Consider the following 6,000-nt stretch of genomic DNA (forward strand, 5'->3'; position numbering starts at 1 on the left):
GTGCTTTGTTTATACTGAAAAGCAATACTTAGATAACTTACTATAAAACATGCTACATAATTTGAATAGCTTGTGTGGGAAGACCTCACTTTCTTGAAGGGAGCTTCAGAAAATGCAGTGATTCAGCATGCTTTGGAACTGGGCTTCCTTATGAAGTATTTAGGCCCAAATTCACAAAAGGCAGACACCTGAAGCTGCTGGTAGGCAGCAGTTATATGTCTAAAGTATCATACTGAAATCCACCAATAACCTCTGGTGTGCTTAAAGGCTGCAGGCAGGAGAGGTTTTGACATAAAGATTCTTAACTGCCTCTGCTTTTGCTTCAGTGTGTGCTTCAGCAATTTTCATCCTGGAGGGCAAAGCAGCTGGGTTTCTTTCTCCCATGAAATCCTGATATGGTGTTCTTCCTCTTACCTACCTACTGCAAACGTTCCATTTGAGTTTATGTCTGTATAATTAAGAGCTGCCTACAAGTGTTTATTCCTACCTCTTCTTTTGCATGAACACTAGCAGCAAGCCAGTTCTGGGAAATTATCTGGCTGAAAACTTGAACAGTGTCTTTAAGTTTTGGCTGGATCAATTTCCAGAACCATCTCACATAGTTACTTATATGAGGACTAGTTCAGGCATGAAAGAAGGGGCAGCATGCATCTCCCAGTGGGACTCAGAGTAGGATGCCCAGGAGGCTGAAACTGCAGCATCAGCAGATTAAACCAGTCTGTTCTGCTAAGGAAGTGCAGGTAAAAGTAGAGAGCTGGGTTTTCATTGTGTGATTATCAAGACAAGATTGATGTGCATTAAAAAAACCCCATAAAAGTAAAAGCAGTCATAAGAGGATGCAGTGGCTCCAGTGGAAGAGTAGCTTCCTCAGCTCAAAGAAGTTCAGATGTACAGGTCTCATTCAAGAGAGTACATTTGGCTGGAGACTCCATGGTGGGTGTGTGGTGGGGAAGCCGTTTTCTCTTTGTGTGTTGAGAAGAAGCCCCAAAGGACCATAGCATTTTCCTGGTGAAACCCTCCTGTGCAGGAAGTTTCAGTTCTGCCTATGCCGGTAAACTGACTTGTATCAAGGAGCACTCCCGGGCACCAGTGCTGGAGTGTCCACATTGTTGCACTGTCAGAGCACTCCCTGGGATGGTTTTAGCACCAGCCAATTTGCTATCTGCTCCCTTCCAAACCGATGCTGGACGTGGTTTGGGAGTTAATATGAGCCAGGAACAATTCCCACAAGGCAGTTTGGATGTGGCTACCCTGTTTTGGAGGCTAAGTAAGACTGTTTAGTAGTATGAATATGGACCATTCTTGTGCCATTTGGCCTCTGTGACAGCGAATGGTTCCAGGCACATCTAGTTTCCTAGAATAGACACTGCTTGTGGTTCTTATTTCTGTTCCATGAAATGTTTGTGCATTTTATTTAATGGTTGTTTATTGAAAAATAAACATTAAGAAATCCCTGAGGTGGGGATCAGAACTAAAGTATTCACTTTATCTGTCAAGTGACAAATCAAAAATGCAAATTTTCTCTCCAGGCCATGTGAATCTTATGTTTCTTTCTGTATAGCGACAGATACAGAAAACAGCCCTCAGCTAAGGAGATATTTTATAGGGAAATCCAGGTTTGAACTTATCTGTCTGCAAATGGTTTCCAGTGAACAGTCTTGCAAACAGTAATCAGTTTAAAATCTGCTAGCTCAACAGTTGACCTTTCTTCAAATAAACAGGCTTCAAAAGGATCCAGGCAGTTGAGCAAGTGCCCCTCTCCAGTATGGCCCTGAGTGCTTCCACCTGCCAACAGGAAACTAGAGCTGGCAGGACCAAAGATTGGAGGCCGGAAACTAGGTGGAGCCCGGTGAGAAGGGAAGATTCCACCACACTTTCAGGACAGCCTCTTTGCCTTCAACTACTTCTATGCCCACCCTAAAACCTTCCCCTGAGAGGATATTCCCAGAGAAGGATTCCAGTTGTTGGTGTGGCTGCCGTGTACCTAAACTTTCAATGTGTGCCATGCAGCTGCACTACACCAGTATTTCTCTCTACAGAGCTGACCTTGAGTTTCTGGAGTGACTTCATCCCAGTTAGCTATTCTGTCAGCTCCATGAATCTCCCAGCATGATCAGACAAATACACAATATATTCTATCTTTCCTAAATTAATAAAATAATATACATTTCTCAGTTTTTCTAGAGTACATTTTCATGCTTTACTGATATTTGTTAAAACTAAGGTCCTTTCAGGTATTTATTTATACAGCATCTTACCTACCAGATGTTCTCTGTTGAGTCACTAGGGACACATTCATCTTCATGTGCTTCTAAACTTCTCTTATGATTCATACTGCATTTCAATCCAGCCTTTTTTTTTTTTTCTCTGAAATATAAACATTCCCTTAGGTGCCCCAGTTCATGTAATTTCGATATAACCATATAAACTGCAATAAACCATGTGCTGCACAATGATAGAATAAATAGCCTATTTTAAAAGTGCCAAAAAAAATTAAATTCTATTTTAAAAAGATTTTCTATAAAAGCGAACGTTTTTCAGGTTTGATGATTGGTCAATTGTTCATTAGCATTTTTCAAGCTAGGAATTTTTCATCTGCAGATGTCTTTTTCAAAAGACAGGAAAAAAAAGGCAGGCAGAAAGAAGGAAAGAAGGAAAGGAAGAAGGAAAGAAAAGAGAGAAAAGAAAGAAAGGAAAGAAGCAAGGAAGGAGTCGTAAAATCAACTAGTTGGAAAAGACTAACTGTTACACCAGGACTGCCAAGTCCACCTCTAAGCCATATCACTGAGGGCCTCATCTACACGTTTTTTGAACACTTCCAGGGACAGTGATTCCACCACTTCCCTGGGCAGCCTGTTCCAATGGCTGATCACCCTCTCGGTGAAGAAATGTTTCCTAATATCCATCTAAACCTCTCCTGGTGCAGCTTCAGGCCAATGTAACAAATATCCTATCTTTTGTTATTTGGGAGAAGAAATCAACCCCCCCCTCACTACAACCTCCTTTCAGATAGTTGTAGAGAGAAATAAGGTCCCCCCTAAGCCTTCACTTCTCCAGACTAAAAAACCTCAGTTCCCTCAGCTGCTCCTCGTAAGACTTGTTCTCCAGACCCTTCACCAGCTTTGCTGCTGTTCTCTTGACCCACTCCAGCATCTCAATGTCTCTCTTGTGGTGAAGGGCCCAAAGCTGAACATAGTATTTGAGGTTCAGGGTGTGGCCTCACCAGGGCCAAGTACAGGTGGACAATCACTTCGTGGCCCTGGAGGCCACACTATCCCTGATACAAATCAGGATGCTATTGGCTTTTTTGGGTGCCTGAGCACCCTGCTGGCTCATGTTCAGCTGGCTATCAATCAGCAACAATCAGCTGGTCCTCAAGAAGCAAGGCAGGCAGGCAGGACGGGCAGGCAGGCAGGACGGGCGGGCAGGCAGGATGAGCAGGCGGGCAGGCGGGCAGGCAGGCAGGCAGGCAGGCAGTTAGGCAGTTAGTTACACCCAGTAGCACAGAGTATTTTTGTCTCTGTCTCTCCACTTTCTCCTCCACTTAAGCAGCCTTTCCAAGATGATGATGTACTTAGAAAGGCTACCTCTCCCTGTTCCAGGTTGGAGGCAGATGCACTCTTCAGGAGGGTTCGGGTACAATTGAGTGTACGATTAACCCACAGTACCCCCACGTTTCCAGATGGAAGGAGGCTGGCCACCTGGCAAGATGAACTGCTTGTCCCTGGCCATGGTCTGAGCAAGAGATGGCAGCAAAGGCAGCTTGAAGGAGCTAGGGTGGAAGGAGAAGATAGGAGTTGAAGAGGGCTACCTGGTTGCCCAAAGATTTCACAATGACTTGAAGTGCTCTTACTTAGCTGTGAAATCTTCTGATTACTCAGGACTATAAGAAAAGATATGTCACATTCATTTGCCTTTCTGCAAATAGGCAACACATGAAAATCCATACCAAGCAAATCCTAGAAAGTGAGAAAAGCAAGGTCTCTCCCTAGAGAAAGCAGTAAATCATATCTGTTGACAGTAAAGGGAGAAAAACTGCAGGGCTTGTATCACTCATGGTGCTTGCACATTTGTATGCAGCCATTCTTCTGTCCTTGAAAGACAACATGCAAATGAAAGCTTTATTTTGGAATACAAAAAGTCGATTTGTGTGGCCGTGAGAAAGCAAAAGCAAGACTCGACCAATTGGAACACAAGGGACTCCAATGCTAAACAAAGCAGTGAAGGAGAGATAAATACGTGGAATAATATCTAATGGCACCTCTTCAATATTTCTCCTGAGCTTTGTCTGAGGGAGACAGGCATCCAGCATTCCAACTACTTTTTTATGGATATTGCAAAATAAATTGAGAAAACTTAGTACACCAATTCATACTCCATTTAGACGTCCTAATTAACCACTTTCTAAATTAATGCTAGGGTAAGACATTTGACTGCTGGACAAGCCCTGATAAGTGAACTGGCACTAAAGAACTTCATTCAGATGTCTGGATTCAGATTGTTTATTCCCTTAAAGCTTCATTAAGGTCATGTGGAACCTATGGATAATACCAAATGAAATGCCCTAAATCTTAAGATCCATTTAATTTAAAATAACTTCTGAGAAGGACATAACAATTTAATTGTTATAGTCTCTGAGCAGGGGATAATGTAGAATAGAAGAATCAATGCCATGGCAATTGGTAAAGCTGTTGACAGAAGAAAGGTGCTGGTGAGCGGGTCTGACAAGATGACATGACCACTCACGTAAACAATTTCTGGTGCAGATTTGTTTCTCAGTCACACTTATCTTTAATAACCCTCTGATGCCCATGTGGTCTACCGATATAATCTAATTGGTGTGACCTATAAATTTTACAGCATGCAAGCCTCCAGCTCATTGGAACCATTGCTACCCACCATAACGAAGAAGTGCAACTCTCAAAACACCTTGCAGGTCAACAGACTTGTAACAACCCACACCTACTTCAGTTATTTGTTTCTTGCATGTCATCACATTAACTTGGTGCTTAACTTCTCACCCTCTTCAAGCAGATCTACACTGGGAGGATTGTCCGTTAGACAATACTCTAACGGGAAGCTTTGCACCTTTGAAAACTGAAGAACACATTGGCAGTTGAGGAGAATTAAAATGTCTTAGTTTGTGGGAATTAGATGAAGATGGAGGGATTGAGAAACTAAATACAGAAATGTCACACTGAAAGTTTATTGCCTCAAACCAGACCATTTCACAAAGTATGGGTTAGCACAAAGAGTAAAGCTATTTGAAGGGCTTTAAGGAATTACTTTATTAAAAAAGAAAATGACACCTCCCCCTAAAAAAAATTTGTAAAGTTTGCAATGACTGTCTGAATTCATAATTTCTTTGCTAAAATAAGAAAGAAAAAAATAAGAAAGCTCTAACTACGGGGCTCTTTTGCACGTATTTACTTAATGTGTTGTTTTGCACTATGTGAAACTTAGCAAAACTTTTTTATTTACTGTTCATGGTACTAATGGGCCTGATAAATGTGTATTTTTTAGTGCAGTACTCCTGCACACTTGTGAACTCCTGAATAGAAAGTTCACAAGTAAAAGGCAGAAATACTGACATTTTTACGTCTATCTGTTAGTGTCTGAGTACCTCAGACATCAGTAACAGCTGGTAACCGCAGCCTCAGGGGCTAATGCAATAAACAGGCAAGAAAAATGGACTATGTCATTCTTTGAAACTCTGACATCACACTTGACTCACAGCCAAAGGATTTTATTGCTTGCCATTATTATTTTATTGACACATCAAATCACTTCAATTTATAGCTGCACAACCCTGTATATTTGCATTCATGTTTTTAATACCCAGTGGAATTCTTCTGACTGACAACCTGTGGAGTGAATAAGAATGCTGCTTATTGCATCCATTCTGCCCCATACATAATGCTAGCAAGTAAAATGGGGAAAAGACTGATGCCTTCATTTTCATTGCAAGACACAGAAACCAGAAAAATCACCTTCTGACTT

The sequence above is a fragment of the Strigops habroptila genome, chromosome 1 (genome assembly GCF_004027225.2).
Source record: "Strigops habroptila isolate Jane chromosome 1, bStrHab1.2.pri, whole genome shotgun sequence".
Classification (NCBI taxonomy): Eukaryota; Metazoa; Chordata; class Aves; order Psittaciformes; family Psittacidae; genus Strigops; species Strigops habroptila.